Source organism: Megascapheus bottae, chromosome 4, assembly GCF_031878675.1.
Source record: "Megascapheus bottae isolate mThoBot1 chromosome 4, mThoBot2.hap1, whole genome shotgun sequence".
In the NCBI taxonomy this organism is placed as follows: domain Eukaryota; kingdom Metazoa; phylum Chordata; class Mammalia; order Rodentia; family Geomyidae; genus Megascapheus; species Megascapheus bottae.
Genome location: NC_143512.1, coordinates 4,979,963 through 5,003,250, shown reverse-complemented (window position 1 = coordinate 5,003,250; position 23,288 = coordinate 4,979,963). Strand labels below are relative to the sequence as shown.

The window sequence follows — 23,288 nt, the reverse complement described above, 5'->3', positions numbered from 1 at the left end:
AGGCCTTGAGTTCAAGCCCAATGCTGCCGCCAAAAAACTACAAGGCCAAGTACCAGCGCCTCACACCTGTAATCCCAGCTACTTGGGAGGCTGAGATTTGAGGATTTCAGGCTAAAACCAGCCCAAGCAGCAAGTCTGTGAGACTCTTGCCTCCAAAAGACCGTCAAAAAGCCAGAAATAGAGCTATAGTTCAATTGCTAGAGCCTCGAACCAAAACGGTCAGGACCACACCCAGGCCCTGAGTTCCAGCCCCAGAAAAGGCACACACACACACACACACACACACACACCCCAATAATGAATAAATAGATAGTGATTAGCACTGAGACCAACCTATTGCTCTGACTAAACCCTGGCACTGGACTAAACCCTAAACCACGAGCTCACTGCCTCCTCACAGGCAGGTGAGTACACAGCCACCTCAATCTGCAGAGGACGAAGGTGGCCTTAAGACAGCTAGCCCACCTCCGAGGCAACTATCATCCATAAAGGGTGGAGCTGAGCCAGTCCTGACAGTAACGCAAGGAGCCCATGGGTGTTCTCCCGTCACAGAGGGACAGGGGGGACACCCGTGGGCCATGCCAGATTTCCCCACTAGGAAGTGGTGAAGGAGGTGGCCCCCTCGGGTATGTTTTTTGGAAGGCTGGGGTATGGCACAAGCTTTTTTTTTTTCCCTTGTCGTTATTGTTTTTGTTGGTCATGGGGCTTGAACTCTGAGCCTGGGGGTGGTCCCTGAGCTCTTCAGCTCAAATGCTAGCGCTCTACCACTTGAGCCACAGCACCGCTTCTGATTTTTGGGGTGGTTCATTGGAAATAAGAGTCTCAGGGACTTTGGTGCTCCAGCTGGCTCTGAACCGTGGTCGTCAGATCTCAGTCTCCTGGGTAGCTAGGATTACAGGCGTGAGCCACCAGCGCCCAGCCACAAGATGGTTTTTGTTCTTCCCATCGATTGGGAAGCTCTTAAGGCCAGAGACGGTGTCTGATTGGCACCCCATTTCCTAGAAGCCCCTACAGATGGCCCCATCGGTGGCCTGAGGCCACCTTGGGGTAGGGAGATCTTGGCCCACACCAGGGCAGAAGCACCACGCCTGTGTCCTCCGGGAAGGGGCTACAAGTGAGGCCATGAATGGCCACCCACAGCCTAACTGCATGGCTACTGTAGGAAGGCCTGAGTCACAGGGACAGGACAGCCCTTGGCACAGAGCATGGCTAGCCACTGGGAGGAGCCCTCGGAGGCGGGGGGGGGGGGGCTCACTCTGGTGGCTGCCTTCAGGAATCTTTGTTGACTATTCTTTGTAGACACTGTGGGAAGCCTGGAACCCAGATTCCATCCTGAGTGAAAAGCCAGACATCAAGAAACATGGAGACTAAGAGTCTAGGAGGGAAACAAGCAGGGAATCTTGAGGTGGCCAGGGAAACAGTTCCTGGAAGTGAACCAAGAGCAGAAGAGAAAGAGCCAAGGCCACTTGGTTAGATCTGGAAAGAGGGGACTTTAGGCAATGGGAACAGCATGTGCAAAGGTCCTGAGGAATGGAAAATGCTAAAGCATCCACAAGAGCCAAGGTGGCTAAGGCAGAATGAGAAAGATTCCCATGGTGAGAGGAGTCATTCCTTAGGGACAGTCTCCCAAAAGGCATCCCTGAATTCAAGCCTTCGTCCTGTCAGGGGCAGCTTTAGTGAGCAAGGCCCCGGGCCTTGTCCTCACAAGCAGAAGGGTGGCTGGATTGCTGGAGGAGAGAGCTGCTTCCCCCACAGATTCCCATGCTCTGCTGTCCCCATCACCCCTGGGATACCAGGGCTCAGGGCTGGGGTCTTCTCTTCCTCACTGATTCCCAGAAAAATCTCAACCTTCTCACTCCAGTCCTGAGACCCAGGGGCAAAGCAGGGAGAGGAAGGAAATTCTCACACACAGCTTTCTCCCAGGGAGTCTGCTGTGTTCCCAGGCTAACAACTGGCAACCCTCTGAAGCCTGCCCCCCCCTCTCCTTTCCCCCCTCCCCCTCCTCCTATTCCCCCTCGTCCGCCCCCCCTTCTCCAGCTTAATGACTTCCACATGGGCCTCTGGCAGCTGGATCCAAGGCTCCCAGCATTGTCTGAAATCTCCAAATTTAGAAGAAATATGAAAATTGTCAACCACTCCTTCCTTAGGGGGTAAAAGCAACATTCAGCATCAGGGGCAGGTCAAGGCGAGGCAGTCACGTGACCAGAGGCCTGGCCAATGGGAGGCCCTGGGAGGACATAGCGCCCGCCTCACCCCAACACCAGACTTGCCTCTTCAGCTCATATAAGGTAAAAGGCAGAGAAGCCTCCATGCCCGGGAGCCATGGGCAAGGGGCTGGAGGGAGGGGGGTCCAGTACCAGTAGCTTAAAAATACGCCTGTGGCAGTGAGGGGTGCTAGAGACTGAGCCGAGTTAGTTGAGAAGCAGTGACACCCCCCCCCAACCATTCCCCAGTCTGATCCCCATCGCCAGGCCCTAAGGAACCACACCTGGACCAGGCCCAGGCAAGGTAAGAGCCAGCCTCAGACATGGGGTCCTCAAAGGGGCCCCCTCAACGGGAGGCCACATCTGGGAATCTTATCCTCCTTGCTCACTTGCTAACCACTCTGTAACTTCAGCTTTCCTTCCTGGGCCTCAGTTTCCCTATGGGTAACAATGGCCAAGATTATAATTCTGTGGGGCTGTGGGCTTCAGGGTCTTCTTGGTGCTGTGTGAGTGGGGTAGAAGGGGTGGACAGTTTATGTCCTGCCAGCTACGTTCCCCTTGGGGCTTATCTAGGTCTGTCTCTCAAGCTTTCCTGCGTACCATGCTCTGGGCAGGAAGTCTTGGTTTCACAGCTCCAAGAGCCTGGGTGTCCTGGAAAACTGTTTTCAAAGTAATGATTTCAAGACCCAAAGCTGGAGCATCTGTGACGTACGCTGGGAAGGGAGGGAGAGCCGGAAGTGTGTGGGGCTGGCTCTGTGAGGGGACAGTAGGGAGGCATGCTGCCTGGAGGACGTGGGGACCTGGACTCCCCTCAATTCTGCTCACATTGTCTGGCTGTGTGACTCAGAGTAGGCACCTTCCCTCTCTGGCCCAGTTGCCTCATCTGTGTGTGGGCCCAGCGCACAATATGGCCTCTGAGCCACTGAGTCTGAGGGAAAGCGAGGCTGGGAAATTCCCCCCACGAGTTCCTGGAGCTGAGTCCACCCTCTCACCACAGGCCTGAACAAAAACCCAAAGCCTGGGAGTTTGCGGGGCTGAGCTTTGACAATCTAGACTAGCTGGGAGAGGTAGGGGGAGCTGAAGCTGCTGGGCCAGATTTTCCTGGGTGCAGCCTCTCATTGGGCTGATGTGCAACCCAACGATCAGAGATCAGGGGCCATATCCATGCTCAGACTGGAGCCCAGTCCTCCAGTGCCAGGCTGGACAGCCATCATGGCCCAGAAGAAGGCCCTAGAATCCATTGAATGGGGTTCGTCTCCAGCTTGTTGACCTACTGACAAATCACCTGCAAGTCTCCACCATGGGCGTGGATAACAGTACAGCCAGGCCCCACCCTTCTTGTACACCATGTTCTCAGCTGTGTTTAGGAAGGGGGCTGCTGAAGAGAGGCAGGGCCGATCCCCAAGTTAGAGTTAAGAAAGAAAGGGCCTTTAGCTGGTGATCTGAAGGGCTACACAGTGCCTCCTTATGCGTGGACTTCTGTGATGTACACACACCTACAGATCAGGATGAGGGCAGCTGTGCCAGCTCCCCGAAACTCCCACAGTCCTGGGACCCTCCCGGACAAGCAAGGACACCCTAGGGAGAAATCACAGCTCCAGGTCACAGAATGGTGGAGCTGGAGCCAGACCTAAGGAGAATTCTCCTGCTTTGATTTATGGAGGGGCCTTATATATGAAATATATATATATGTCTATGAAATAATTCCTCATGAGACCCTGTAAGCTGGGTGTGTGTGTATTCCCTTTGTACAGGTGAGGGTCTAGAAGCAAAGGGAGTATAAGTGACATAGCTCACTCTAAGCTTGGACCTAGTACGTATCTGCTGGCTGTCCCAAATTGCTGTCTCCTCTCCGGATTCTTCTCCCTACTGCCCTGCTCCTGGCCACCCTGGAATTCCAGAGAAACCATGCACCAGGGGACAGAGTGTGTTTGAGGAACTTCAGGAGCAGGTACTGGGCTGAGTCATTCTGATGATCACTTCATTCTCCCAGCATTGCTGTGAGGTCAGGATAGGCAGGATTCGGTGATCCCCGTGATAAACATGGTAATTTATCAGGTAGCGAGCTCTAAGCAGTCTTCCCTGATGAGGAGGAAGTTTGTCTTATGGGAGAAACTGAGGCCATGGGGAAGCATGGCCAGGGCTCGATCAAGCCTTCTTGTTCAGAGGCTGCCACTCTCGCTCCGCCTGCCTCGTCCCAGCAAGTTTGTCACTGGTCCCTGAGCCACACTGACACTCCTTGGGCAAAAATCAGCCCTTGCCTTGCCCAGCCAGATTAGGGAAGAGCTAATACAGTTAGCCACAGGAACAGAGAATCCCAATCCTCTGAGCCATCGATGAGCCATGGCGGGATTCCCTGGTGGGTCCATGGCCTCTCTGCGCATGTCTCTGAGGGCCTCAGTGCCAGGTTGGGAGCCGGGGCCTGGCCAGTGAGTTCATATCTGAATGTTCTAGTCAGGCTTTGAATGGTTCAGACAGGCCCACTGTGAAAAAGCTGCGTCCAACAGGTGCTCTGTCCACTTCTGGGTGAGATTCCTGATACATAAAGGCTGGGTTCTTTGGGGTTTGCACATGGACCCTGGGTATGGCCTGCTGACTTTACATTCTATCAGTGACCCAACCAAGTATCACTGCCACCACCATTCTCACTGGACATGATCCTCTGGCTTGAGGCAGATATTGAGGTGACACATTCCTTTATGTTGTGCACATCAAATATGTCTAATAATATAAGGAAAGGCTCTGGGGACATAGCTCAGTGGGAGATTACTTGCTTCGCATGCATGAGACTCTGGTTCCATCTCCAGCCAAAAGAAAAAGAAAGAAGGAGGGGCCAGGAGTTTGGCCTAGTGGTAGAGTGCTTGCCTAGCATGCACAAAGACCCAGGTTCGATTCCTCAGTACTACAGATATAGAAAAAAGTCAGAAGTGGTGCTGAGGCTCAAGTGGTAGAGCTCTAGCCTTGAGAAAGTCCAAGGACAGTGCTCAGGCCCTGAGCTCAAGCCCAGGACTGGCCAAAAAAAAAAAAAAAGAAAAAGAAAAAGAAAGAGAAAATACAAATGTGCGTGAGAGGGAGCCAGGTGTCTGTGGCTCATGCCTGTAATCCTAGCTACTCAGAAGGCTGAGATTTGAGGATCATGGTTCAAAGCCAGCCCAAGCAAGAAAGTCTGTAAGGCTCTTATCTCTAATTATCTGCCAAAAAAGCTAGAAGTGGAGCTGTGGCTCAAGTGGTAGAGCACTAGCTTTGCACAAAAAGGTAAAGGACAGTCCCCTGGCCCTATGTTCAAGCCCTAGTATCAAAAAAAAAAAAAGGAGGGGAAAAAAAAATTGTGTGTGTGTGTGTGTGTGTGTGTGTGTGTGTGTGTGTGTGTGTGTGTGTGTGCTGTTTTGCCATATCCTTTGAAATCTAGCATCTACCCCAGCAGAATGCCTGAGCTGCAGGCACTGACGTAGGCCTCAGGGTAGACTGGACGCTGGCCGTGTGGCCTCCCCCAGCCCAACATACAGTGGCCCTGGGCCAACCAGAGGGGGCCTGGGGGGCCTTGAGAGCTGCAGGAATTCGGAGGAGAGAGCCCACAGCAGTTGCTGCCCGTTAACAGCCTGTCTAAACAGGCCCACGGGGCTTAGCTCACTACGACACACTTCGAGAGCAGCAGGGCCCATCCTGCCTTTGCTTGTAAAAGAAGCTCCTTGACAGCCACGGTCACCAAACCGAAACCTTTTCTCCAGTTTGAAGTGTGTCTGGAAGGGCAGCCTCTGGCCCAGAGGGTCCAACTCACCTAAGCTCCTATTCTCTCTTTTTCTTTTTTCTTTTTTCTTTTTTTTTTTTTTTGCCAGTCCTGGGCTTGGGCTCAGGGCCTGAGCACTGTGCCTGGATTTTCTCAAGGCTAGAGCTCTACCACTTGAGCCACAGCACCACTTCTGGCTTTTTGCTACGTATGTGGTACCGAGGAATCGAATCCGGGTCTTCGTGCATGCTAAGCAAGCACTTTAACCACTAGGCCAAACTCCCGGCCGTTCTCTCTTTTTCTTTTCCTGGGGTTTGAACTCATGGCCCGGGTGCTGTCCCTTAGCTTCACTCAAGAATTAATACTCTCCCACTTGAGCCCCAGTTCCACCTCTGGCCTTTTTGGTGTGGTTCACTGGAGATAAGGATGTCATAGTCTTGTTTACTTGGACTGGCTTTGAACCGTGATCCTCTGATCTCAGCCTCCTGAGTACCTAGAATTCCAGGCATGAGCCACCAGCATGGGGCCCAAGCCCCTTGTGAATCAAGAGGCAGACTCAGAGCTCTCCTCTCGGGGTAGGGAAATCCCTGTGTCTTCAGATGAGGGAATGGAGTAAGGAGGGACTGAGTGCTGAGAGAGTAGAACAAAGGCACAGGGGCTGTGTGGGACACAAGCTTCCTAGGTTTGAATCCTGTGTTTGCCTCAAGGCAGCTGTAGAACCTAAGGCCATTGCTGAGATGCTCTGTAAGGTAGGAATGACAAGAGTGGTCTGGATTAAACAAGCGAAAGTTCCTGGAACCCTAGAATAATGACCACCTACAGTAAGTGCTCAATAAAAATTGCTGCTCAACTATGACTACTAAAGGCAGCTTTCTACAGAAAAGAGATGACCTCCTGGGTTCTAGCTTTTCTTTGGGTATAGGAATAAACTTCCCTGCTCTGTGTATTTAAAAAATGATCCTCAGTCTGCCAGAAGTTTGGCCTAGTGGTAAAAGTGCTTGCCTAGCACACACGAAAACCTGGGTTCAATTCCTTGGTACCATATACATAAAAATAGCCAGAAGTGGTGCTGCAGTTCAAGCAGTAGAGCTCTAGCCTTGAGAAAGCCCAAGGACAGTGCTCAGGCCCTGAGTTCAAGCTCTGGGACAGGGAAATTAATAATAATACTCCTAATACTTGGGCTGGTGTTGAGCTTAGTATTTGCTTGGCATGAATGAGGCCCTGGGTTCAATTCCCACCAAAACTTATAATCAGGCTGTCCTCTGCACCTGACCTCTTTGCCCACTACTCTGAAGTAAGTAGCATTATCTCTCAGGGTGTCCAGAGGCTCAGAGAGGCTTCAGCCAAAGTCACAGAGTTTATAAAAGTCTAAGCTGACTCTGTTCCAAGCCTGGCTGATTCAAGAACCATGGACTGAAAAGTGCTGCTTCTAGACTCATCCCAGCAGGTGTGTGAATCACAGCAGCTCTGCCTTTTACCTGCCCTATGAGATCACTTGGGGAGGAGTGGGTGTGAAGCCAGAAGCTGCCTTCTAGATGGAGCATTAGTCTCTACAGTGAGATAATAGAGTCCCCCACCCCCAATCCCACTCAGGGCTGAAACTGGAGACCCCAACCAAACCTCTGCCCCATGGGGACAGAGTCCTCTTGGGGATCTCATTAGCCCTTGTCCCACCCCAGTCCACCAGCGGAGACCAAGAGTCACTCCTTAACTACAGGGAGCACCAAACCATAAGCATTCTGCAACCCTCCTCACCGATCCCAACTAGCATCTCCCCAGTCTCTTCTGGGGAAAAAGGATAGATAGACACATACAGAGAAAGGCTACTGGTCTGGAGTTGAGGCTTTGACACCAGGCCTGCACGAGCTGCCTTCCCGAAGCCTGCAGGCCACAGGCTTGTGACTCACTACCCATGTAGCCCTAAGATAACAGCACTGAGACCCGGCCCTGGCTCTGCAGCCAGTACACCTGCAAAGCCTGTAAACCTTTCCAGCCGCTGTCACTGCATGGGGACAGCCCAGTCCATCCAGTGTGTGATGCAGACACACCAGGCTGGGCCAGAGAAACCCCTCCACTTGCCTGGAACAGAGTGGGAAAGACGAGTCTGTAAGGAGAACATGAGGCAACCCTCAGGGCTGGAACTGAAGACCTGTGAGGCTAGAGATTGAAAGGGGGAAGGTTGGGTTGCAGGATTGTTTTGCTAGTCAGAAACCAAAACTCCAGTCTCCTGGACTTTTCTGCCCAGATTGGCTTTAAAGCATGATCCTCAGATCTAAGCCTCCTGAGTAGCTAGGATTCTAAGTGTGTGCTAAACTAAGGGCGCAGCTAAACCAGCACTTCTGTTGCAACCCAGAGGACAGGGCTGGGAGTCCAGAGAGGGAGATGTCAGTGAGATATTGGGATTATAGTTTGCCAAGAGAGAGATGAGAGGATTTGGAAGTGGTGAGCTTCCTGTAACCAGAGGCATGCAAACTTACAGGGCTGTCACAGAGCAGAGTCAAGCATCAGAGACCTCACAGGTCTTTCCCACCACCAGCCTGGCTGCCAGGGTAAGCAGGAAGCTGAAACCCCCAGGCTGAGTGTCACATTCCAACCAGATGTGATATCATTTCTGCTCTAACTACCCAGTGCCCCTTGAGACTCCCTAACACCCCCATGCTCACTGACCCCCCCACTTCCTTTTATACTCCACTGCTGCCTTCTGCCCTTCCTGAGGGCCCCCAGGCTTAAGCAGAGATCAGGAGTCTAACTGTGAGAACAAGGTCCCTGGGGACCTTTAAGCAGCAAGATGGAGGGGACAAGGCCTCTGGAAGCCCCATTCACATGCTCCAGAGAGGCTTCCTGGAAATTCCAGTAGCATCCTAAGGAAGCTGCTAATTCAGAACCAAGATGTCCTCCCCCCCTTCTCTTTTCTTTTCCATCCTTTCCCCCAGTGCTAAGCAGGGTGTCACAGGAGATCCCAAAGGAAAGCAAGTATGGAGCCAGTGGCTCACACAGTAACTCTAGCTTCTCAGGAGGCAGAGAGCTGAGGATCATAGTGTGAAGCCATTCTGGACAGAAAAGTACAGGAGACATTTATCTCTAATTAATTGCAGAAAAAGCCAGAAGTAGAGCTGTGACTCCATTGGTAGCATGAAAGCAAGGAAGAAGAAAGAGAGAGAGAAAGAGAGAGGGGAGAGAGAGAGAGGGAGAGAGGAAAGAAGAAAGGAAGGAAAGAAGGAAGGAAGGAAGGAAGGAAGGAAGGAAGGAAGGAAGGAAGGAAGGAAGGAAAGAAGGAAAGAAGGTCCAGAACCAGAAGTTGCTTTTTTTAAAAAGTCCTGGTTTTGGGGCCGGGAGTTTGGCCTAGTGGTAGAGTGCTTGTCTAGCATGCACAAAAACCCGGGTTCGATTCCTTAGTACCACATACATAGCAAAAAGCCGGAAGTGGTGCTGAGGCTCAATTAGTAGAGTGCTAGCCTTGAGAAAGTCCAAGGACAGTGCTCAGGCCCTGAGCCCAAGCCCAGGACTGGCAAAAAAAAAAAAAAAGTCCTGGTTTTCAGTTCAAAACCTGAACTTGTCCTTTCAAAGTTAAATGGACCTTGAAGCCCATCAGAGCCAGGTGTCAAGGGCTCAACTCTTTAAACCTAGATATTAAAAGGGCTGACACCTGATAGATCAAGATTCAAAGCCAGCTTAAGCAGAATAGCCTATGAAACTTTATTTCCAATTAGCCCGCAAAAAGTTGGACAGGAGGCATGGCTCAAGTGAGACAGTATCTAAGTGAAAAAGCTAAGCAAGAAATCAAGGGCCTGAATTTCAAGCTCTAATACCAGCACAAAAGAAACAAAGCCCACCAGAGCTGCTGCCCCGATGTCCCAGATATAGAAAGTATAGGCCCAGGATCATCCATCCTGCCAAAGTGATCACTGCTTCCTGAGCTTCCTTTGAGCTTTCCAGCCAAAATCAGAGATGGTATTATATATACATGAGGACAAAGAAAGTCAGGGGCCAGCCAAGATCCCTCATGCCTTAGAGGCATTCAGAAGATGACAGCCTAACAAGAAGACACATCTGGCTACTGTGCCCAGAGAATCCCTTCATGGGGCCAGCTGTCAGTAGTGTGTTGGCTGCTGCAGTTGGGAGAAGCACCTGGGACTAGGGGACAGGGTCCTAAGTTCTGCTCCTGCTCTGGCTCTGCTGTCCACATGATCATTAGTGAGGTTCTCATGACCTTAGTATGTTCAGCTAGCCAGAGAAGTCAAGGTTCTATCCATAGTCTGCCTGGAGGGTCTCAGGGGGCATTTTCTCTGTCTGTGCCCTCCCAGGCATTGCATCAGAAGTGGGCCAGTCTTGGGAAGAAAGTACACTGTGCATGTTCTATGTCCCATCCCACCTTCCAACGATGAAAGTCTCAGGAAGATAAAAAGCTGACAAGAAAGTTAAGACCAGAAAGGGTCAGCAGATGGCTCAAGGCCACATGACAAGTCCTGTGCCAACTGGAAGTAGACCTGGTCTCTTGACTCCCAAATCAGTGCTTTTTCCATGGACCTTACTGACATCCTATAGACCCACCACCAATTTACCTTGGCAACTCAAATTCCCAAAAAGGGGGAGAACCCATCAATTCCTTCCATGCGGATCTGTTTCCTATTAGGTCAAACCGGGAGACTGGTAGACCAGATGTCTGTAGGAGCCTATCTTCTCTAATACAACACACTTTTTTAGTATCTTAACATTTCCTTGGGCATTCCCTCCTACACCTCACCCTCAGCCCTTTCTTCACAGATGGCTAGGTACCAGACCAGAAAAATCCTACCAAGTCACACCCTATCATCTCTGTCCTACCAAGACCCCATCGTTGGGCTGTATCCAGACTGTAGGCTTCCCCTGAAGGATCTGAACATTTCTTACCATAAAAGGGCAAGCATGCCTCTCTCATCCCTGCTGTGGGGGAAAGGCTGAGCTATTTTTAGAAAACTGAAGGGCTTGCTCCTGATCTCAAGATGGCTGTCCCGCCTGCACCCCAGAGCCCCCTCCCTGGCTCATACATTCTCCTCCTTCCCCCCCCCCCACCTCCCTCTCTGCCCTACTCTCCTGCTCAATCTCCCTACATCCCTTCCCTTTGGCTCTCTCTTTCTTAGCACCTCTCATCTCTTTCCCCCTCTTCCTCCTCCCTTCTCCATGCTCCTCAAATCTTTTCAAAGGCACCTCTCCTCTCTCCCCAGCCACTGCTCACCTCAGATCTGCTTTCTGATGATTGGAGAATGTGCACTCTGCCTCCCCACACACTTTGAAAACACTGTTTACAGCATACATTCCAAACATCCGCCATCTGGTTCTTGGAAGGGCCAAAAGCTATTTGGAGAAGGAAGTCACGATTATTCCATCTTCAAAGCCAAGGGAGTTTAATGGCTCTCTATTCTCCCACCTTCCCCCTAGGGCCCCTCAACTATCTGATGATAATGATCTCTCTGGGACTAGTGGCGGTCAGGGCAGTTGCTGGGTAACAGCTGGGTCTCTAACTGCCTGCATCTCTTTGAGTCTGCCTCTCTAAGCCTCTTGTTTGCTCCTCTGAACAATGGATGTGAGACTAACATACAGGTCTGCTAAAGCTCAAGACTTCGGGTTTCTGTGTTGACACCCTCCTGTGCCTCTCACTGGGGCTTGGATGTTACCTGTGAGGTCCCTGGACACCAAAATGTCCAGTCTTCTCCCCACATTATGTGCCTGAGTATGATCACACAGCACACATACCTTCAAGAGACACAGTGCTCTACCCACTCTTCTTCCCAGTCAGACAAGACAGAGACAGAACCAACAAACACCTTTATGATGACCTGGGATTTTTTTTTTTTTTGCCAGCCCTGGGCTTGAGCTCAGGGCCTGAGCACTGCCCTTGGCTTTTCTCAAGGCTAGAGCTCTACCACTTGAACCACAGCGCCACTTCCAGCTCTTTCTATCTATATGGTACCAAGGAATTGAACCTGGGTCTTCATGCATGCTAGGCAAGCACTCTACCAGTAGGCCAAACTCCCGGCCCACAGGGATTTGATTTTTTGCATTTAAAGAAACAACTAAACAGCTAGGCATCAGTGGCTCACACCTATAATCAAAGCTACCCAGAAGGCTGAAATCTGGGGATCATGTTCAAAGCCAGACAAAGTCGAAGAGTCCATGAGACATTAATGCCCAACTAACTACTAAAAAACCAGAAATGGATCGGTAGCTCAAGGTGGTAGAGCACTAGCCTTGAGCAGAAAAAGCTCTAGGATAGCACCCAAGCCCTGGGTTCAATCCCTAAGGATCAGCACTTAAAAAACAAAAACAAAACATGTAGGGCTAAACATATTCCCTCCTCCTTATAAATCCCAGACCCTCAAGAGGTAGACAAAGGGAGGATCCAGGTTCAAGTTCAGCCAGGATAAAAAAGTCAGCAAGATCCTATATTAACATTCTTCCCAAATTTTTGGCCAGAGTCAGAAGAACCACAAAGAACCTGCTCTCTAAACCCTCCCACTCTCCTGCTAAGAACCTGAGCTACTGCTGGCCAGATGTGGCGTTCCAGGCCAAGAAAGCCCAAAGCCATCTTTTCTTCCCTTCATTTTCCTTTTCCTTTTCCTGCATTCCCAAGCTTGTCCAAGTGTCCAGGGGCCCCTTCCCTGGGGAGGAAGTCCAGAGCGTGTGAGGCTGGTGAGCTCCACCGGGTGCTGGAGGCGGAGGGGGCGGGGGGGGGGGCCACCCTGGGAACAGAAGCCAAGGGAAATCGCACAGAGGAGACACAAGGAGAGGCCCTCCATGGCTGTCCTCCACTGCCAACATGTTCATTTCTTCTAGACGCTTCTATGCCCTTTAGTCCCTTTCTCCGTGCTTCCTGCCCCCAGCCCCGCCCTTCCTGGCGCCCATCATAAGATGGAATAGTACTGGTTTGCTATGAATTTACCCCACGCCTGGAACGGGACTCCCACTTGCTTCTGGGCTCTTTATTGGAAGTTAGCAAGATCAGAACAGGGCGCCAAGACTTGACAAGGACTAATGAGGTGACATTTATTCTGTGGTAGGCTAGCAGGCCACAGCCCAGACTCTGGGCACAGCTGGATTGGCCCTGCAGAGCTCAGATCCACAGCTGCTTCTGACACCACTGGGCAGATGTCACCTGCAAACCACTGATTCCATGGGGCCCAGAAACTCGCAGCAGTTTAGCCAGTCCTTCCTCCATTCCCTAGTGCCTGGGCAGCCCAAGTGGGGCCTCAGAGGCCAAGACTTCAGCCACAGGCAGCCTACCATGCTTCTGACGGGTGGAACCTTTGTTCCTTTCAGGCAAGGACATTGGCTTGGTGATATCCCACCCGAGCATGGGAGAACAAGCAAGAGCCCTAGATGGGGCCGGGAGCATAGCCTAATTGTAGAGTGCTCTCCTAGCATGCACAAAGCCCTGGGTTCCATTCTTCATTACCACATACACAGAAAAAGCCAGAAGTGGTGATGTTGTTCAAGTGGTAGAGCAAAAAATATCCAAGGACAGTGCCCAGGCCCTGAGTTTAAGCCCTAGGACTGGCAAAAAAAAAAAAAGAACCTTAGACAGGAGCAGAGGAGGAGGCAGGCAGCTGGTGGCAGCCCTGGGTACAGATCTTGCCCACACACCCCCTACCCTTCAGAGTGGCCCTCAGATAAACTCCACATCCTGACCTCACAACTATTCAGGGAATCTGGAGCCTTGGAAACACAGAACCATGAGGACCTAGCCAAAGGAAAGCTGCAGGTGAAGTGAAGGACAATTCAGGGCCGAGAGGGCCCTGGGATTCGGTGAAAAGCAATGGTAGCCCAGGTGGCAGGAGCCAAGCCTCCTCCACCCTCCCTCTCTGTAGGACAGCGAATGTCCAGTGGGAAACCAACAGGATCACCTCTAGATAAGGAACCCATGGGCAAGGCAAGCCTGATCTTTGAGTATATTGGGATTGGAAACCAGCTCAGGGAGGAAAGCACAAATACACAAAGACAGATGGGGAAACTGAGGCCCAGGGGGAAAAAAAGGGAGTTAGGTGGACAGGCAGTGGCTGAAGGGAGTCTGCAGAACTCAAAGGAAGTTTTGAAAGTGAGCAAAGGGAAAAAAGCAGACAGGGATCCAGCTCTGGAAATGTGGGCCGTGGCCCGGGCCTGTCTAACACAACCCACCTGTTGACCCCTGCGTGGCCCGCACGTGTGTGTGAATGTGCACACCAGCATCGCATAGCCCCCTGCTCACTCACTAGGCACTGTGTCACACACACGGGGCTAAATAAATTGCATTAGGAGGGCTGCAGGCGCCTCCTTGTCAGTCTGCCTGACACTAAGCAGGCCTGTGCCTCGGAGAGGCCAGCTGTGGCCTCTCCCTGTGGTGACAGCCCAGCCCCCCGGAAGAGGCCCAAGGTCTGAGGATACCAGGATGACAGATGGGGTCAGGGAGGTTCCGGGGCTGCAGAAGAGCACACAGGATGTTAGTGCTTGTGTGAGGCCCATGTCTGAGCTGTTCCCAGCAGCAAAATCCCCTCCACCTCCCCTCCCGCCCCCTCCTTCCACATCCTCTCCCACACACAGTTACAGCTGCTGGCCGGGGACCCAGGCCCAGCCTGAAGCTCCAACCAGATCCTAGACCCCAAGAGCTTCCACCCCTCCGCTCCAGAGGCCACACAGCTGGGCTGATGGGGAGTGGTTAGCGCAGAGACACTGGCACAGGATGATGTGGCAGGCACCACTGATAACATTTACTATTTTAAATTGGTATGGTCGAGTTGATATATAGAGGGGTTATAGTTACGTAAATCAGGTATTGAGTAATGAGTACAATTCTTTTGGAACCACATCTCCCCTTTCGTCACTTTCTCCAGGTATTTTTTTTTTAAATAGGTTGTCAGGCTTGAACTCAGGACCTGGGCACTGTCCCTGAGCTCTTTTTTGCTCAAGGCTAGTGCTCTACCATTTTGAGCCACAGCACCACTTCTGTGATGCGTGTGTGTGTGTGTGTGTGTCTGTGTGCGCGTGCGCGCGCATGCGCGAGCGCCAATACTGTGGCTTGAACTCAGAGCCTTGATGCTGCCCTTTAACTTTTTCACTCAAGGCTGACACTCTACTACTGAAGTCACAGCTCCACTTCTGGCTTTTGGTGGTTAACTGGAGAGAAGAGTCTCACAGATTTTCTTGCCTGGGTTGACTCCTAACCCTGATCCTCAGATCTCTGCCTCCTGAGTAGCTAGGTTTGGATATGAGTTACTAGTGCTGCACTGATGTAATCTTTTGTTCAACCCTTACACGGTGCCTGCACGTGGAGAGGGTTATACCCAGGGCACAGATGTGCCCACAGAGGCTAGTTTATTCTGTGACTTCACAACACCCCTCCCCTGAGCCCCAAGTCTGTGCCAGGCCTGTGTAAGGCCTGCACATCAGGCACCCAGATGAGTGAACGCTGCCCTTAGTACCATTGTTTAAAGAACTGAGTCAACAGGCAGTAGGCCTCTCTGGTTTTCCAGGACAGCGGCTCCAGAGCAATCTCTTTTGTAGAGTGTGGATAATGGCTGCAAACCTTCACCAGCCGCAGCTGAGCATTCAGCCTATACAGAACCAGACTTTCATGTCAAACAGCCCTAAGTTCAAATCCCACCTCACTTTCCTTCTTAGCCGATAGTTGTGCTTGGATCCCGGAACTTCTCCTAGTCTGTTTTCCTTGATGGAAATCCAGTGCCAAAGTTCCCACATCATAGCATAGCTGGGGGTTCATTCTTCTCTATACTCTCACTTGACAACAGAGAGATACGGAGGCCCCGAGAAGGAGCAGGCTTTAGTCAAGGTCACGTGAGAGTCAGGAGTGCAGTCAGGACCAGGCGACCCCCGCCTCTCTAGGGCTCCTGTCCCACAGCCCTGGCCAGCATAAACCCATCCCAGAACAGCCAGAGGCCACAGCAGTGGAAAGTTCGTACTGGTACACGTCTGGAATATACCAGGGGTGGCAGCGCCAGCGGTGGCCCCGGCGCTCTGAGTGGCGTTGGGGGGAGCATGGCCGGCTCCTAGCCTGGAGCAGCCCAGCCATATAAGGGAAGGAACCAGGGAGGCTCCCTGCCTGGGCCTGGCAAGAGAGAAAACCCAGACAGCCACTGTTTATTCTCTCCTTCCCCGCCTCCCTCCCCAGAGCTTCCTGAGGAGACAGAGGGTTCCCCCCCCCCTTCCTGGGCCCTGGGACATTTCCTGAAGACGTGGGGAAGCAGTCCCTCTTCCTTGGAGCAGGCCCAGACAGCCAGCACCATGACCACCAGGTGAAAGCCTGCACTGGGCCTACTTTCACCACCTCCTCCAACAGAAGGAAAAACAGCCCACACTGACTGACCCTTGACCTCGGGCTCGCAAAGGCCTCCCTCATCTTCTGACCAGGAATCTCACACGGGAAGCAGCCTTTCATGGGTAAGTGAAATAGAGGTACCATAGACCCCCTTCTCACTGAAGGGGATTGCGGGGGGGGGGGGGAGGGGGAGGGATTGTGTGAGACAAACCTAGTTATCAAATAGAAAAGACTTAGGAGGAAGTGTTCCCAGATCCAAGAGCCCAAGAACACTTCTGGACCACCATCCTGTACTTGTATCCCTCCCAGCCCAGCCACCACCTCCCCTTCCTCCAAGGAAGCCTTCTTAGCCTCCTCCAGGACAGGGGTGTCTGTGTCTACTTGGATCAGCTCCCCAGGCTCCAGCAGACAGGCCTTCCTTCCTCTTCAGCCTGACTGTACTGTACTTCAGCAAGGGCTGCGTCATGCCTGCCCTCTCTCCCTAGACACATACCAACTGCAGCGATGAGATCTTGTCTCAAGCCCTGAGGACAAGGGAACCTGGAGGGTGACGTGTGGGCACCGCACCCAGCGATGCTGTCCTGGGGTCAGCCTTTCTAAGTTAGCCATCCCAGCCCTGTGTCCTTTGTGAAAGTTCCATGCCCAGGAAGCCTAGGGGTGTATGGAGATTCTCAAAATTAAAAAGTTCAATAAATGACTGCACTTCTTTCACTGCCCTCACCATTCACAAGATTGTTCTAGATTCAAAGGGACAGACTAGGCAGCCTCGAGCCAGGTAAGGGTCAAAAGCCAAAGGCCACAGCCTGGATCCAGCCTGTTTCCCTAGAGAATCAAGTTACCTCCTACTTCCTGTGCTTCGCCCAGGAGTCTTTTTTTTTTTTTTCCCTCCAGTCTTGGAGCTTGCACTCAGGGCCTGAGCACTGTCCTTGGATTTTCTCAAGGCTAGAGCTCTACCACTTGAACCTCAGCACCACTTCCAGCTTTTTTCTATGTATGTGGTACCGAGGAATCAAACCCGGGTCTTCGTGCATGCTAGGCAAGCACTCTACCACTAAGCCAAACTCCCAGCCTTTCCCAGGATTCTTTATCCCAGGGTTGGCACAGCCTGAGCCTCCATGCCCTGGCAGAGGTCAGGCCTTGTGGCCCCAGAGGCCCTGTGGAGCTGGAATGGCGCCTCACCTTCCCCATCCTCCTCTGAGGTGATAGAATCCCTGCCCTCTCTCCACTTGTCCTGAAGATTCATGAGGATGGGATGTCATCTCCCATATAACGTTTTATGAAATCATAATATTTTAAAATGTAAGCTCCGCCCTTTTAACTTTACAAGCAGAATTAGTTATTATAAAAGAGAAAACCATCACAGTGTTTATACCATGAAAGGAAACAAGGCTGGTGCATGTGAGCTAAACACTGTGGCCTGCCAGGTCCTGGGTCTGAGGTCTGACAAGCAGGAGTCACAGGCAGGACAAAGGTGAGCCACGGCTGTCCCCATAGGCTACAGAACTCTGGAGAACCAGCAGGGAAACACTGAGTCACCTAATTCCCAAGGAAGTCGGTGCTCTGGCCTACAGGCCATCCATGCCTCTGGCTGTCCTTGGAAGCCAAACCTGGAGGAAGAAAGGGATTCTGGAACCAGCTGTGTCTGCCCAAGTCAAGGCAGGGACTGTCCTCAGAGTTTTGCTACATCAGCTCTCCTTGTCTACTTCCTGAAATGGTCCTGGTCCCCTGTCACTCAGGGCCAGTGGGAGCCACAGGGAGTGGAGTGGACAGGCTGTCTCAGACAGTATTGGACTCTTCTCCAGCTAAGTGTGTGCCCAGGCTGGCTTTGAACCTTGATCTCCAGCAGCCTCTGAGATCCTATCTCAAGCTATGAATGAAAAGTTTGGTCCCAGGGGACTGTGATGGCAGATTGAGGACAGAAAACAGTGCTGGAGTAGCTACAGTGGTCTCTGGGCTGCCCTTGGGAGAGAGGAACTGAAGCCCACTTCAATGGCCTGTCTCCTGCCCAGGAAGAATGCAAGCCTGCCACGGTCACCCGAGCCGAGCCCCGCTGTACCCCTGTCTTCCAGCCTGAGGTGCAGTGCTGCATCTCTGGTCAGTTGGGAGTCTGAGATGAAGCACTGTAGCTCGGGAAGGGAGAAGTTGCTCTGCAGTCTGTCATCAGCTGGACCTGGTAAGTGGTGGTAGTGGGGTGACCAAGACTCTATACCATCACCAGCTTACAGTTCTGCCAAAGTTCCTGGGCTCCGGTTTACCAGTCCTGGCTTTGGGATCTGTGTGAATCTTGACTCTTGTATTCCTAGATTGCCTACCTGGAGCATGAGGTGATTGGCCAGCACCCAGTTCCTCTTCTCTCTTCTTCTGAGCCCCTCCACAGATCCTGCTAATCAATCAAAGCATTGGTCTGGGGGTTTGGTTTTGTATTTGGAAACAGTGTTGTATGAAATAACCCACACTGGCTTCAAATTTGTAATCCTTCATGCCTCAGCTTCCTGAGTGCTGAGGTTACAGGTAGGTACTACCATACCTGGTATGGCATCCATGATTCTAGCAGCATTCAGAGTCCTTTTCAACACTTCTCACTAAGTCCTGAATGCCACTACTCGTGATTCAGTGCTACAACCCAACTGATCAGACAATTCCTAAAACAAACTCATTCAGCCCTAGAGACTAAAGTCCTGTACCGTGAGTCAGGTTTTTCCCTTTCTGAGTCCTGACCTTGGCTCTGGGTTCTTATCTAAAACTATCCAGAGGATTCAGAGCAACAGAAGAGGGTTACTGAGCTGAGCCCGTTTTATTTACCCTCCCAGTGATACTGACCCATTTAACAGAGGAGCAAACTAAGGCTCAATGAAGCAACTCACCCAAAGTCACAGGTGGATTGTGATGAGGTAGGGCCAACACTGACCTGTCCATATTCAGAGCCACGTTCTTACCACTGCTGTGGGATCGGGGTGGGAGGACAGGAAGAGAACAGAATACATCCCATGTGGTCTCATTTTTATGCCCTGGGTCACTTAAAGCAAAGGCAGACTCAGACTTTCCCATTAACCCAATGAACAGCCTTTCTCCACCCCCAGTCTCTTCTATGTTGTCCCTCTAGAAGGTCCTATCCAACGCCATTTTACAATCAAGAACCACAGACGTTCAGAGGTTAAGGAACTTGATAGCAATTGTCAGTGGGAAAGTTGCCAAGCAGAGCCTGGGAACTGGCTCTGTCCCCTTGACTTAAATTCACTCCCCCAGCCAGAGACCAGGAACACACATGACCTTGGGGAGGGGGAGAGAAGAGAAGGTTCCAGATGGTCACAATCTGACCCTTGACCTCTAGGAAGGTACTTTCCCCAGGCTCTCCAATTTCCAGTCTGTCTTCCCAGAGCACTGAGCTGCATCTTGCAAAGTATGGCGTCCCCTGCTAGCGCCTCTGGCTGGGACTGGATGTAGAAGATGATGATGGTGGTGGTGGTGGTGATGATGATGATGATGATGATGATGATGATGATGATGCCAGCTGGTCCCTAGGGACCTACATGGTCGGGCCTGGTACGGAAGGCCACTCTCCCACCTTGTCCTCACGGTCCAGTTTTCCCAGGAATCCCTTGGATGCTAAGATGGGGATTCCTGGAAATACTGTTCTTGAGGTCATGGATTAACCGCTGGATCCACCTCCTTCCCACTCCAGCATTGCTCCCAACACTCCCAGGGAGGATGAGGAGCAAGGAGAAGGCCGGCCCCTGGAGGTAAGAGGGCTTGCCAACCACATTCTTGACCTTTAAGTTGCTTTTCTTTCCACTGCATCCCTTTCGTAACATCCCTCCGTGGGAACATCAGTGCTCTCCCACTCTTGGGACACTTGTCCTGAGTTGCACAGCCGAGCCTATGAAGGGGTGGGGCTACGCCTTCCTTCCGGCTGGCCTGCTTCACCGAACCCTTCCCTGCCGGGCCTGTGATGGGGGGGTCACAGGATTGTACCCACATGGCCTAGGTACCAGTACATGCACACAAGGGCTTATTTTTTTTAAGTTTGTTAGATCAGATAAACTAAAAAGTGTACATCTGAATTGAGTTTGGAATGTGGTCACATAAAAATGAGGAGTTTTGCCAGGCGTTGGTGGCTGACACTTGTAATCCTTGATATTCAGGAGGCTAAGATCTGAAGATTGTGATTTGAAGCCAATCCAGGCAGGAAAGGCCTTATCTCCAATTAGCCAGCAAAAAAAAGCCAGAAGTGGAGCTGGGGCTCAAATGGTAGAGAACTAGCCTTGACCAACCTCTAAAGCTTAGAGACATTTCTCAGGTACCAAGTTCAAGCCCCAGGGCAGGAAAGAGAAAGTGGTGAGGGGGGAGAGCAGGGGGGAGATTTACTAGGTAGAAGAGATGCCCTTTTGTGATTCTTTCCACTACAAGAACTCTCTGACACCACCACCACTACCCCTACACACACACACACACACACACACACACACACACACACACACACATATGATCATTTTGATTCATTTCACATCATCTTACCACCAGTAACACCCCAATCCCTACAGTTCATGTTTCCTCCCAAAACCTGCTGTCATCCTCTACTAAGGCCCATGGTCACCCAGACAGCCAAAGACAGAGCCAGGAGGGAATTTAAGTTCTGTGGCCTCTGGCAACGTCTCAGCCAAAGGCAAAAACTACAAAAAGGAAGAAAAAAAGAAAAAAGAAGGAAAGAAGGAAGGAGGGAGGGAAGGAAGGAAGGAAGGAAGGAAGGAAAGGGAGAGATAAAGAATGGCTCCGTATATGTAGGGAGTACAGAGCGACCACATGCCCAAAGCTCTGTTGAGATCCAGCTGCCACACTAGAACATTCCCTACACTCTTCCTGCCATGGCCCCAGGATCCTCGAATGCTCAGTTTGAGCTCAAGTCCTTACTTCCTAGAAACTGGGGGGCTCCCGTGGTACCCCCAACTGCTTCTCTCAGGCACTTTGAAAGTATCTTTGAAATGAGACCCTTGCTGGCTCACACAGCTGAGGCTGGAGGCCTGACCATGAAGACAAAAACGTGCTAATGGTAGTAAACAGTTGCTTCTGCTCACTGGCTGTTTTCTGCACTGTACTACACATGCGGCGACCATGGTCTCTGTCCTCAGAACCAAGTGAAGCAGGTACTACATGGCACTCCATGTCACAGCCAAGGTAGCCATGGCCAAGGCTACAAAGACTAAAGTCCCACAGCCAAGGATTTAGGGACCTGGGATAGAATCAAGCCAACGTTTATGTTCTTTAAGCATCGTGTTGTAACCCTGGCCCCCATTTGATCTGACTAATTGTCTCTCCAGAAGAGAAGAAAAACCACCCCTTTGCTAATATCCAACTCTCCTCTACCCTGTGACTGTAATAAAGTGTTTGACCCTTGCTTTGTGTTCTCTTCTGTTTTGTTTTGGGGTGTTTCCCCCGCTATGGAACATAGAGGCGGGGGGAAAAGAGAAGACCAGGGAAGAAACTTCCAGAATCCCTGGCTAAGATAATTCCAAGAGCTGGGCAGTTCATGCCTGTAATCCTAGCTGGGCAGTAGGCTGAGATCTAAAGTAGACATGCAGCACACCACACACACACACACACACACACACACACACACACACACACACACATCTCCAGGTGTGCCCACCTTGCCAGCTGTGTTTTGAGGAGCACTCCAGGGCAGAGTGGGGAGAGGGACAGTGTCTCAAGGCTTTGCAAGGCGTCTAAGCATAACAACACGGTAACTCATTTCCTTCTGTCCCAAAGTTGTCGTTAACCAGGTCAAATGGGAAACTGAGTCTAAAAGGAGTGAGGTCAATTCAGTTCTTGTGGATAAACATCCCTAGGGACCTCGGGCCATTAGCCCAACTCTGGCCTGCCCTTAGGATGAAGAGGGGGTGTGGCCAGGAATAATAGCAGTTATACCCCCCCCACACACCAAAGGCATCACTGTCATTCACCTCAGTGCCTGCCAGCAGGCATTTTGGGGGTACAAGGGTGTACCAGACTCCAGAGAATGCCTGCTGTGAGGACAGCAAAGCCCACACTCCCAGAGCGGGGGTGCTGACATTTTATAGGCTCAGCCAGTTAATAAGGACAGTCTAAAGCCCACACCAAGGCCTTGTTCCTGGGAAGGGAATCTGAATGCCCCACAAGTCATAGGAGAAGGGGGACAGGGTGCCCTCTTGTGGCCTACCCTGAGCACACAGCTTCCCTGCTCATAAGGGTTTTCCTCATATGGATGTCATCTGTGACCACTGTCCAACACATCCTTGAAGGAATTTGTACTTCAAATTTCATTTTTAGTGGTGCACCTTCAATGATCAAGGAGGAGGATGAGATAGGAGGGCTACAAGTTCAAAACAACACTTTTAGGGCTAAGTATGAGTGTGGTGGCTCAGACCTATAATCCCCAGCTACTGGGGAAGCAGAGATCTTGAGGCTCAAAATAAAAACATGAACGCCGACTTCAAAATTAGTGAGAGTAAAGAAAGGGCATGGTCCAAATGGGAAAGTGCCTGGCTAGGAAATTTGAGTCCAAACTCTAGTACCGCTGGGCACTGGTGACTCAAGCCTATAATCTTAGCTACTCAGGAAGATGTGATCTGAGAATCACAGTTCAAAGCCAGCCCAGACAGGCTCTTATCTCTAACTACCAAAAAGCCAGAAACAGAGCTGTGACTCAAAGTGTGAGAGTACTAGGCTTAAACCAAAAGCTCAGGGATAACACCCAGGCCCTGAATTCAAGCCCTAGATTTGACACAAAATAAAAAATTAACTGAAGCAGAAATGGGGCATGGTTTAGGTGGTAGAGTACCTGCCTAGGAAAGCTGAGTACCCCCAAGAAATTGTTTAAACAAAATACATCTCCTTGTTGGCTTCATTCATCTTTACTAATGAAAAGTGTTGTCATCAGGTTGTTAGGAAAATCTAGAAAACCAGGCACTGGTGGTTCGCGCCTGTAATCCTAACCATTCAAATGGCTGAAATGTGAAAATCATAATTTGATTCAATCTCCAACTAACTAGTAAAGAAAAAAAAACAGAAGTGGAGTTGAACTCAAGTGGTAGAGCAT

General features: G+C 51.2%; 1 long non-coding RNA gene across 1 annotated transcript; it reads left to right on the top strand.

The window, feature by feature from the left end:
* The first annotated feature begins 2,305 nt into the window (after positions 1-2,305).
* LOC150063898 (uncharacterized) lies at positions 2,306-18,869 on the top strand. Its single transcript, XR_016535191.1, has 3 exons — positions 2,306-4,155; positions 16,070-16,338; positions 18,226-18,869. It is a non-coding gene; the product is annotated as an uncharacterized LOC150063898 (long non-coding RNA).
* Positions 18,870-23,288: the final 4,419 nt, after the last annotated feature.